The following is a 12,585-nucleotide window of genomic DNA, read 5'->3' on the forward strand; positions in this document are numbered from 1 at the left end:
ACAAAGGTGCTGTCATCCAGGCTTGAGTGTTTCATTCACAGAGCACAGACAGAGTAGATTCAGCATAATTCTTAATGACCCTAGCATTTTTGGGATGGTAAACAAACATTGGTTTCAACTTAAAGTTACCAGCTGCATTATCCCCTAACAAGGCAGGCAGCCTGTCCTCCAGAGTTTTGCAGCCAGGCATTGACTTGTCCTTTTTAGCTATGAAAGTCCTAGATGGTATCTTCTTCTAATAGAAGGCTGTTTCATTTACATTGAAAACCTGTTGTTTGGTGGAGCCCCATTCATCAAGGATGTTAGCTGGATCTTCTGGATGACTTGCTACAGCTTCTTCACCAGCACTTGCGGGTTCACCGTGCACTTTTATGTTCTGGCTTCTTTCCTTCAACCTTGATAGGGTTTGGATTTGTGTCCCTACCCAAATCTCATGTTGAATTGGAGGAGGGGCCTGGTGGGAGGTGATTGGATCATGGGGGCAGATTTTCCCCCTCCTGTTCTCTTGATAGTGAGTGAGTTCTCATGAGATCTGATGGTTTAAAAGTGTGTGGCACTTCCCCCCGGCTCTGTCTCTCCCGCCAACATGTGAAGAAGGCCCTTGCTTCCCATTCGCCTTCTGCCATGATTGTCAGTTTCCTGAGGCCTCCCGATCATGCTCCCTGTTAATCCTGTGGAACTGTGAGTCAATCAAACCTCTTTTCTTCATAAATTACCCAGTCTCAGGTAGTTGTTTACAGTAGTGTGAGAACGGACTAATACAAACCTTACGAACCAACCTCTACTAGCTTCAAGCTTTTCTTCTGCAGCTTCCTCACCCCTCTCAGCCTTCATAGAGAGTTAGGGCCTTGCTCTGGATTAGGCTGTGGCTTAAGGGAAGGTTGTGGCTGGTTTGAGCTTCTATCCAGGCTACTAAAACTTTCTTCCTTTCGGCAATAAGTCTGCTTTGCTTTCTTATTATCCATATGTTCACTGGAGTAGCACTTTTAATTTCCTTCAAGAACTTCTTTTTCTCTGCCTTCACAACTGGGCTGTTTGGCACAAGAGGCCAGGCTTTCAGCCTTTCTCAGCTTTCAGTGTGCCTTCCTCACTAGCTTCATCATGTCTAGCTGTTGAAGTAAAGTGAGAGACTGACTTTTCCTTTCACTTGAACACTCAGAGGCCATTGTAAGGTTGTTAATTTGCCTAATTTCAATATTTGTTGTGTCTCAGGGAATAAGGAGAACCAGGGAGAGGGAGAAAGAGAAGAAGTGAGAGAGAGAGAGATGGGGGAATGGCTGGTCAGTGGAGCAGTGAGAACACATGCCATTCATTAATCAAATTCACCATCTTATATGGGCACGATTCATGGTGCCCCAAAACAATTACAGTAGTAACATCAAATAACACCAAAGGTTGCTGATCACAGATCAACAGAGCAGATATAATAATAAGGAAAAAGTTTGAAATATTGCAAGAATTACCAAAAGGTGGCGTGAGACACAGGGTGAGCAGGTGCTGTTGGAAGGATGGTGCCGATAGGCCTGCTTGACACAGCATTGCCACAAACCTTCAATTTGTAAAAACTGCACAGTATCTGAGGTCCAATAGAGTAAGCAGTGCCTGCAATCACGGCACAGACATGAGAACCCAGGCTTCTTTTTCCCAGCCCAGCAAGGGCGGCTTTGCGCTGTGAGTTTCCTGAGAAGAAGGCTTCTCGGCTCCTATCTGTGATTCTAAGAAGATTTAATCAGCTTCCTGGTAATTTCCGAGGTGAGTAAGAAGAGCCTCTTGTTTCTACCTGTTTGCAGCCTGGCGTGCTGTTACCTTGGCAACAGCTGTCACCAGGAACCTCAGCTCCTTCTGGCATGTCACATCCTTTATTGCTGACATCAGCGTGCCTGGGTCAAGGGTAAAGTGGTGTGGGCCTCCCAGGTCCAGTGTGGGGGACCTTCCGCTAAGAACTGCTTATTTATAACCCACAGAAAATTTGCCCTAAAAACAGGATTTCCGTGCTCACCCAGCTGATTTTCTTTTTATATTCTACAGGGGTTAGTAGAGAGGCTCTTGCCATTTGAAGAGGTTGCCTTTCTTTCTTACCAGTCAGTAGTAGCTTGAGATTTTAAAACTGAGATGTTGGCCGGGTGAGGTGGCTCACGCCTGCAATCCCAGCACTTTGGGAGGCCGAGGTGGGCACATCACCTGAGGTCAGGAGACCAGCCTGGCCAACATGGTGAAACCCCGTCTCTACTAAAAATACAAAAATTAGCTGGGCGTGGTGGTGCATGCCTGTAATCCCAGCTACTCCGGAGGCTGAGGCAGGAGAATCGCTTGAACCCGGGAGCTGGAGGTTGCAGTGAGCCGAGATCACTCCACTGCACTCCAGCCTGTGCAACAGAGTGAGACTCTGTCTCAAAAAAAAAAAAAAAAACAAAAACAAAAAAACAAAAACAAAAAACAGATGTTCAGATCCAGTGGGAAACCCACCCCACCTCATTATATGGACAAGGATAGTAAAACTCAGAGAGGAGAACTGACATGCTCAAAGTCCACGTAATGTATTGATGCAATGCAGGACTTGAACTTGGCTGAAGTCCTGGTTGCCTTTAGGGGTTGGCGTTACCGCAGGTTTGGCTTGATGACAGTAACATCACGTAGAAACCCTCATTGCAGTGGATGGGCACAGGCTTGCTTCTGGACTCTATTAGTGATAGAGACATATTCTGGGGCTGCCTGAGTCACCTTCCGGGAACCCCATTTTCTTGGCGCCCAGTACTCCCTTTCCACACCTCCCAGCCGCCAACCAGGGGTTGGAAATCAGGAGTCTACAATGGTCAGGCAGGGGACAAAACCAAGTGACATGGACTGGCTGGGGGCAGTCGAGCTGGCTCCTCTAGCCGCTGGGCCCACACCCCATGTCTGCCTGTCCCTGCTTGGCCTGTGCGATGCCTGAGGCTAGAGGTCTGAGGTCTGAGATCTGCTGTCCCTTAGCCCTGTCAGGTTCAAGGTCCTTCCTTCTCACAGGAACCTCCTTCACTTTCACCAGTGCTATAGGAACCCCTTGAGATCTGGCTGTGCCTCCCAACCCATCCTGGGCGCGGTCCATCTGTCCAGCAGCCTCTGTTACAAGGGCACAGCCCCTATCCCCTCAGAACCTCCTAACTCCAGGTGGGATCACCTGGGAGCCAGGGGAGACCCGAGGCAGACAAACCTGGGTCATCCCTGCATCTAATCACCAACAGAGCAGACCACTCTCATGCTAAAGCAGAAGGTCCCAGGCAAGCCTGGATGAGTGGTCACTCTAACTCTAGTCTTAGAATAAATACCTGTAAACAGCAGTTCAGGGACCAAAAGCCAGCCTGCCATGTCTTTTATATAGCCAGCTGCCTGAAAATGGTGCTACATTTTTAAATAGTTGAAAAAAATCAAAACAGGAATGTTTCATAACATGTGAAAATTATATGAAGTGCAAATTCCAGGACTGATAAAGTTTTATTGAATCACAGCCATGTTCGCTCACTTTCATGTTTCAACAGCAGCGTTGAGGAGTTGCAATTAAGACCACAAGCCTGCTGACCACCAACCCACTGATCTAAAAGATTTCCTACCCAGCCCTCAGCAGAAACATGTGCCAACCCCTAAAAGTTCTCTGTGCTCTAAAAAGTGAACTTTCAGTCTCAAAGTGAAGACCTTTTATTTGGCACAGGATAGAAACCTCACCTCCTTCTCTGAAGCCATGAACTCATTCCTCACTTTGGAGATGGGGGGCTGCAAAGAAACACGATTTGAAAGCAAATTGCAAATCCATCTTGTTAATGTCTTCAGCATATTGTAGCCATTATACAGACAGGCAAACAAAAACCACGCAAGCTGAATAAAACCGTCTGTGGCCAAATGCGGCTCGCGAGTCCCTAGCACGCAGACTCTGGGCTTCATGAGCTTCTCCGGCTTCTCCTCCTGACTCCAGGGCTCTGCCAGCTGGAGCCAATGCCTCTTCCTGCCTCAGCTTCCCCGGCTCTCTAGCATCCTGCTCAGGCCACACACGCCTCCTCACCAGCCTGCCTTTGAGAGCAACTGTGGCCTGGTGGGAGGCTTGGCCTTGGGGCCACAGGTTTAAGTTCTGCACCAGCTGCAGCTTACTAGAACGGGACTTTGGGCTCCAGCAGGTACCCATAGGGGTGGCTTCCTGGCCCAGCAATTCCCTCTCCTAGCCATCACAGGCAGAGGCAGGCTGGGTCTGGATTTCCCCTTCCAGCGAGTTTGGGATCCAGGTTCATGGAGCCTGGGACTTGCATGAAGCCCCCGCCAGGCAGGTGCCCTGAGAGAAGGGCAGGAACTTCTTGCTTCGCTGATCCACCCAGAGACTCCGTGTTTCCTGCTTCCTGTGAGTGGTTGCTCAGCACTTTGATCCTGTGAGCTGGGACAGTATCTTTTCATACATTTTCTGGGTTTGTTGTGGGTTTTTTTTTTGTTGTTGTTGTTTTTTGCTAAAGCTGATGTCTGTTTCTCGCTACTCTGACAACACTTAACACATGTAATAATAGTTGGATACATACTTGTATCAATTTCCTATTGCTGCTGTCACAGTTACCACAAATTTCGTGGTTTTAAGCCACTAATTTGTTATTTTGCAAGACACATTTACTATCTTATAGTTCTGGAGGTCAGAAGTCCGCAGCAGGTCTCCCCGGGCAACAACTGGGGCATCAGCAGGCCATCTTCCTTCCGGAGACTCTGCGGGGAGGCTGGTTCCTTGCCTTTTCCCACTTCTGAGGTTGCCCCGGTCCTTGGCTCATGGCCCTCCCTCCATCTTCAAAGCCGTTTCTTAGAGACATCGTCAACCCCCACCACCCCATCCCATGCCACTCCCTGAATCCGGGCAGATTCTGTAGTTGCTCTGGCCAGTGAGACGCAGCCAAGGGAAGGCAGGTGGTGGCCAGGCCAGGCCTCGGGATGCAAGCAGCTTCCACTACCTCCTCTCATGCTCTCTGGGAGCCCTGAGCCACCCCAGGAGGAGGCCAGTCGTCTTGCACTGTCAGGGACATCATTTTCAAACAAACAATAGATGTGTATCAGGGCTCGTGCCCAGACTTTTTTACTATGTGTGCTATAGTGTGGCCCCTCTGGGGGAGACTGGAAGGGAAAGGAGGTTGGTAGTGAGGGGATTGGCAGAGGGTGAGCTAATGAACTCTGTCCTCCTCACAAAAATGAGCCTGCTATGGCTTCTGAGCAGCAGGGAGCTAATGGCTGTGGCTGGGCAGAAGGTCGCTTAGGAGGGTGGGCTGCATGGACAGGAAGGGAGTGAGGCCGACAGCAGCAGGGAAGCCAGGCAGGGGCTTCAGTGGGTGCTGTCTGGGATTTGGAGACATCTGTAGGGAGGAGGCTGGGAACGGCAGTGCTTGTTCCCGAGGGTCTGTGATTCTGATATTCTGTGATGTTAAACACCGTGTCTCCATAGTGCTCTGATCTGGTGATTTGCAGAACCTCTCGCCCAGCAATTCTCAAATCCTCTGATTCATGCAGTGCTGACCCAGCCCATTTGGTTCCTGCCAACCCCTGGCTGGCCCTGACTTCCCCAAGAAGCTGAGGAAAGGCTCCATTTTTATTTATTTTCTTTTTCTATTCAGTCAGGCAGGTGTTAGGGAGAGCCCTACCTTCCACCCAGGATGCCCAGATCGGGAGGATCCAGGTCGGGAAGGTCTGGAGGTAGGTTGGAGTAACTGGGAGTGTTTGCCCGTGTGGGTGACCATGTGTGTCCATGTGTGACTGTGTGTGTCCATGTGTGCTTGCATGGGCCCATGTGTGCCCCGAGTGTGCCCATGTGGGCCTGTGTATGCCCATGTTGTGCCCACATGAGCCCGTGTGCCCCGAGCGTGCCCATGTGTGCCTTTGTATGCCTGTGTGTGTGCCCACGTGACCCTGTGTGTGCCTGCATGTGCCCATGTGTGCCCGCATGTGCCTGTGCACCCATGGGCTGAGTGAACTGCCGACTCCTGCGGAGGTGGAGAGGAGAGCTCCACCTTGAGGAGAGGAGCTGGCAGTGCTGCCTGGCCTGGGACTGTCAGCCACTTCTTCAGCCTCATGCCCTGGAATGGGTTGCCTGAGACTGTGGTCTCACATTAGGACCCTCTAGAGACTGAGCACGTGGAGTGGAAACTTGGAGTGCCTTTCCTTAAGCCACAAGCCATATGCCATAGTTACCCACTGAGTGTCGTCATCTCCACAGTTGACAAAAGGCATGAGGGACATGGGAGACAAGCAGGGTGGCCTTGGATTAGTAAGACAGGAGCGGTGGGTGAGGGAGAGGTAATGCCAGGGAGCAGGGCCACTAAGGACAGAGCTGAGGGCATGGACAGGGCCAAAGGCAAGGCCAAGGACAGGGCCAAGGGCAGAGCCAAGGACAAGGACAAGGACATAGTCAAGGGCAGGGCCACGACAGGGACAGAGCCAAGGGCAGGGACAGGACCAAAGGCAAAGCCAAGGACAGGGCCAAGGGCAGGGTGCATTTAAAAGGGGAGGAAACATTCAGCAGAAGCTGGGGCCTTTTGAAGGTAAATTGTAAAGGGACTCAGGTAGACCTGGCTTAATTCTGCCCCATCCCTGACTCTGGGTTACCTCTGCCAGTCCTCACCCTCTGTAGGGCTCCATGTCCCCACCTAGAAGTGAGAAGCCTGAATCAGGGGACTTCTGAAGGCCCTGCTGACTCTCCTGATCCCTGGTCCCCCGAGGTGGGGTCTCCTCCTCCGCCACCCTCTCAGCACCAGCTCCCGGGGGGACGCCCTGCCATGCCAGGGCATTGTGAGGTCCAGACAGGAAACAGGCAGAGCCTTCACCCTGTGCCTGGGACACTTGCTGCCAGCTGCTGGGGCTCTTTCCAGGCCTTGGGTGACCCTCTCTGCCCTGCCAGCCTCCTTGCAACGGGAGGCTACTTCCGAGATGGTCCTAGGAGAGGAGGAGGTAGCGTGGGAGGGGTGCCAGGCCCACCTCCACTCAGAGCCCTCTTCTGGCTGCTCCTTGGCCCACCTTGGGGGGTTGGCGAGCTCTTCTGAGAAGGAGATACTGTGGGTGACAACCATGGCCGTTGTTGGTTGTGAGAGGTGGGGGTATGATGCAGCATCCATCCATCTGTCTATCCATCCATCCATCCACCCATCCATCCATCCACCCACCCACCCACCCACCCACCCACCTGTCCATCCGTCCGTCCATCCATCCATCCATCCATCCACCCACCCACCCACCCACCCACCCATCCATCCATCCATCCATTTATCCATCCATCCATCCATCCATCCATCCATCCATCCATCCACCCACCCACCCACCCACCCACCTGTCCGTCCGTCCGTCCGTCCATCCATCCATCCATCCATCCACCCACCCACCCACCCATCCATCCATCCATTTATCCATCCATCCATCCATCCACCCATCCACCCACCCATCCACCCACCCACCCATCCATCTGTCCATCCATCCATCCATCCATCCATCCATCCATCCACCCATCCACCCACCCACCCATCCACCCATCCATCCATCCACCCATCCACCCACCCACCCATCCACCCATCCATCCATCCACCCATCCACCCGTTCACCTGTTCCCCCATCCATCCGTCCATCCACCCATCCACCCATCCACCCATCCACCCATCCATCCATCCACCCATCCACCCATCCATCCATCCACCCATCCACCCACCCACCCATCCACCCATCCATCCATCCACCCATCCACCCGTTTACCTGTTCCCCCATCCATCCGTCCATCCACCCATCCACCCATCCACCCACCCACCCATCCACCCATCCATCCATCCACCCATTCACCTGTTCCCCCATCCATCCATCCATCCACCCATTCACACATCCATCCATCCATCCATCCATCCATCCATCCATCCATCCACCCATCCATCCATCCACCCATCCATCCACCCACCCACCCATCCATCCACCCACCCATCCATCCACCCATCCATCCACCCACCCATCCATCCATCCATCCATCCATCCATCCATCCATCCATCCACCCACCCACCCATCCATCCACCCATTCATCCATCCATCCATCCATCCATCCATCCATCCATCCATCCATCCATGCATTCAGCATTTATTAAGTACCTATGGTGTCTATAGAGAGCATAGCACCCTCCGTGGATGAGTCTACACCCTTATCCTGCCTGTTATTCTTCTTTGAGTCGTCGTTCATCTGTCCACTGTGTCCCCCATTAGAATATTCACTTATACAGGCTTTGTCTTTTTTGATAAATGCCTAAAGTCAGGCCTGGCTTTTTTTTTATGACTAACACATAAGTGTACATTTTAAAGCCTGGCATTTAATAGATGCTCAAACATATTTCTTCCATGTACAAATTTAACCCTCCTCCCCCAAGTACTCCTGGGAATTAAACTCAATTATAGATAAGGAACCAGGCTCGGAGAGGCGAAGTGCTTGCTCACGTTTCACAGTCACAGTGTGGTGGCAGGAAAAGCCAGGTTTCCAGATCTGGGCCTCACCCTTTCCACCACTCCACACTTCATGGCCAGGGCAGGGAGGGCAGAGTCACCTCTGGCTGGCTGTGAGGTGGGCTTCCCGGAGCAGGGGCTGTGGGCAGGTGGTTGAAGGGTGCTGCTCCCCAGCTGGGAAGGAGTGGGGAGGACAGCCAGGCTGAGGGGACATCTCTAGCCAAGGCTGGGGGGCAGGATGGTGTATCTGGCCTCCAGGAGGGAGGAGGGAGGCAGTGCAAGATCCAACCAAGCCCTGCCAGCCTTCCCCAGAGCCACGAGCAGTCCTCAGTCCCTGCCGTTATGCACTGAGTCTGACTTGTCCCTGTGAAAGTAACCAACAGCAAGACCTGTCCCCAAACACCTTGGGCTTAAAATGCTTTATCCCAGGCTGCTGTGCCCAGGAGCACCTCTACTGTGCAAAGGGGAGCCCCTCCAACCCCCTGCAGGCCCAGAGGAAGGGCTGGTTCAGCCAGGCCTGGGGGTCAGCAGGTCTGGGCTCCCCGCTTGCTCTATCCCAACCTGCTGTGTAGGCTGAACTTTCCCCTTCTCTACCTGGAGCTCAGAGTCCCCATGGATCATCAGCATGGCTTCTGCAGCCCTTCGTTGCCGTGGAACTCTAGTGGCCTCACCCAAAGCTGACACCCCTGTGGCATTTCATGGCATCCGAGGCGTTTTTCACATTTAACACTGGCCCTCTGACCATCCCAATGGCTCCATGAAAGGGGCTGGCTGAGGTTAGAGATCTCCCTACCTCAGGTGAGGAAACAGAGGTTTGAGGGAGACAAAGTCATTGCCCCATGTGGCTGGGTTGGTCCGTGGCAGGTCCTTGTCTGGAACTCTCACTTGTCCCATGGCAGTGAGGACTCATCCCACGGTGGAGAGCAGGCAGAATGGCGACACGTTCCGTTTCCTGAGATCCCAACCAGGACCCACCTCTGAGGTCCTGTTGTGCCCCCTCCCCGAGGGACTCATCCTGGCCAAGGAAGAGAAAGGAAAAAGGACACCCCCAAAATACATTGCAAATGATGTCCCCCTTTCTCTTACCTAAACCTCACCTTTCTGTTTGGGCCGACTCACTCACAGGTGGCCTGCAGGCTTCCGGACAGAAGTGGCTGAAGCCAGCCCTCAGGTCCACTCTGTCTGGCGCCGGGGAAGAACACGGAGGGTGACTTACAATCTGACCTCATTTTTAGGACACACTTTTCTTTTTCTCTTTTCTTTTTCTTTTTTTTTTTTTTTGGAGACGGAGTCTTGCTCTGTCGCCCAAGCTGGAGTGCAGTGGTGTGATCTCAGCTCACTGCAATTCTCCTGCCTCAGCCTCCCAAGTAGCTGGGATTACATGTGTGCGCCACCATGCCCGCCTAATTTTTTTGTATTTTAGTAGAGATGGGGTTTCACCATCTTGGCCAGGCTGGTCTTGAACTCCTGAGCTCAGGCAATCCGCCTGCCTTGGGGTCACAAGAGATTTTTCTTTTTAACCCAGTGAAGATGATTGTGCCCGGAGCTAGGTATTGGGGCATGCTGGGTGTGGGGTTGGCATCTTGGTTTGGGGGCTTTTTGGACACTAGGACTTGCTGTCTCTGCCTAGGTGAGCTCAGGCGCTGTCCCCACAGCAAACCTTCAAAGCCCCATTTTTCCTGGAGGAGAAAACTCAAGTTCAGAAGGGAAAAGTCAGTTGTCTGAAGATACACAGCTAACACGTGGAAACTGGGATCCCAAGCAGTCCTGTGTAGACGTCCTTCTGTCATCCCCACTCCTGCTGCCATAGTCACTGCCTTTAAGGACCACAGAGATGAGCCCTGGGACCGGAGTCACGGGCAGGAGAGTGGATCTCGGGGACCGGAACTGCAGACTCTGCCCCTCAGTCCAGGCCCAGGCTCTCAGAATGACGTGTTCTCCCGGGAGAAGTGGGACGGCCTCCACGTGAGCTCCCTCCTTCCTGCTCCAACTGCTCCTTAGCCTTTTGGTAGAAGTCAGAGTCCTCGGGAAGCTTTCCTGGGGCCAGGCCAGTTGCCTCTGCAGTGGCTTCTGCGGGTAGAGATGGGATGACCACACCTTGCCTCCTGGGGAATGACCCCTGAGCCTCTCTTATGGGTTGAATTGTGTCTCCCAATTCCCATGTTGACATTCTAACCCCCTGGAAGTCAGAATGTGACTGTATTTGGAAACAGGATCATTGCAGATGTGATTTGTGAAGATGAGGCCACTCTGGCCTGGGGTGGGCCCTTCCCCACTATGACCTATGACCAGTGTCCTTATTTTTATAGGACATTTGGACACAGACACAGGCCATGTGAGCATGAAGGCAGAGACTGAGAGATGCATCTAGAAGCCAAGGAACGTGGAAGATGGCCAGCAAACTGCCAGACACAGAGGGAGAGGCCTGGAGCAGTCTCCCTTATAGCCCCAGGAGGAACCAACCCTGCTTGCACGTTGCTGTTGGACTTCTGGCCTCCAGAACTGGGAGACAACACGTTTTGGTGGCTTAAGCCACCAGCGATATTCATGCAGCCCCTGTGGAGGTCGAGGGATTTGTTCCAGAGCTCTGGGCAAGGCATTTTGCTTTTTGAGGCTTCCTAGCCTGTAAAGTGGGGAGTGGCAGCTGTCTGCAGCTGTCAAGATCAAATGAAATAAAGAAGTCTGAAGAGAAGGGAAGGGCGGGAATTGGAGGCGGAGACGCTGACCTCCATTTCTGCCCTGCTTCTGCCACTCCCTAGCTCATGGCCACTTGCCCGCTACTTAATAATAGTATTTACCTCCCAGGATGGTTTGGGACCAGCGGCGTTATTTGATAGAAATCACCTGGAGAGCAGCAGCGCTCCCCAGAGTTTTGCAGTTCTTGTTCATGACAGAGCCCAGCGGAGGGTCCAAGCGTGAGGGAGGAATGTCAAGGGCAGTGTGGCGGGCGCAGGAGCTGGAGGGAGCTTGGGGTTTGGTGGTTGACTTTCGACCTTCTCCAACAGAGATGCAAATGTTACAGATGGGGTCTGGGGACAGCCAAGTGGGGAGAGGTGGACTGGAGTTGAGTGTGCTCTGGTTTGGAAGTGAGACCTTGACTTGTGGTGGCCTCACCCTGTTTGGGCGACGTCTCTGTTCAGAGCTAAGCCCCAGGGACACAGGACAAGGAAGACAGATGGGGGTGGTGGCAGTTGGGAGCCTTGGCGAGATTCTATCTGGTGCTGGGCTGGAGCCAGGGAATGGGACCTTCTTCTGACAGCTCACTGGCTGCTTCCAATGGAAAAGAAGCTGATCTGTGCGATGCGGGCTTGGTAAGATACCGAGGAACAAGGGGCGGGAATGCTGCAGAGCACAGTGGGGAGGGAGAGCCCCTGACTGGCTGTTTTGGGGAACAGATCCACATTTTCAAAGCCACAAGATCACCCCAACGGCAAGGAGTAGGCTGGTGTGTCCCGGCTTTCCCTCCCCAGCCCTTTCTTCTCACACCTCTTGGCGATTTGGTTTTCTTTCCTTTCTCTAAGGCCTGTCCTTGAAAGATGGAAATGTCCATAAGTTGGGGGTCTACGGTGTGTCAGGTCTGGAGACAGAGATGGGACCCCCCCCAGAGACACCGAATGCAGGATTCTTTCAACATCTCCAAGAGGTGCTGCTGTCATGACCCCCGTGTGCCCGGGAGGAAAGAGAAGCTGGTGGACTTGGGGGACAACCCGAGTCTTGTGGGAACAGCAGTGCGCTGACCACCCATCTGAGGGCTAGGTGCAGACTGGCCTAAGGCAGGGGGGAGGCTCCAGGATGACGGTCACTTGTCATTTCTCTGTCGGAGGCTCAGGGCTTGCGGCCTCTGCTTCACAGCCGCTGCCACAAGCAGGACGCTTCAGAGGCCCAGGCCCTACCTCTGCGCCCACCTGCCTCTTTCAAAAGAAATCTAGAGTGAAAGGAAGAGAGTTTCTATTTTTGATGAGACACCAGTGAAATGGAGGCTTTTTAAATAATTAAAATCCAGAATACCTTATTTATTCAGGTCAGATATGAAGCTACCTTTCCTTTTATAAACATCAGCCCCACCCGCACATTGTCACTCATTTCCTTGTACCCTGGCAAGTCATTCACCCTATCTGGACCTCAGTGCT

At 52.7% G+C, this 12,585-nt stretch overlaps 1 long non-coding RNA gene across 1 annotated transcript; it reads left to right on the top strand.

Annotated features, from left to right (window-relative positions):
• Window positions 1–1,692: 1,692 nt before the first annotated feature.
• LOC129531510 (uncharacterized) lies at window positions 1,693–11,205 on the top strand. Its single transcript, XR_008676718.1, has 3 exons — window positions 1,693–1,752; window positions 5,607–5,685; window positions 10,765–11,205. It is a non-coding gene; the product is annotated as an uncharacterized lncRNA (long non-coding RNA).
• The last annotated feature ends 1,380 nt before the right edge of the window (window positions 11,206–12,585 follow it).

This window comes from Gorilla gorilla, chromosome 12 (genome assembly GCF_029281585.2).
Source record: "Gorilla gorilla gorilla isolate KB3781 chromosome 12, NHGRI_mGorGor1-v2.1_pri, whole genome shotgun sequence".
In the NCBI taxonomy this organism is placed as follows: Eukaryota; Metazoa; Chordata; class Mammalia; order Primates; family Hominidae; genus Gorilla; species Gorilla gorilla.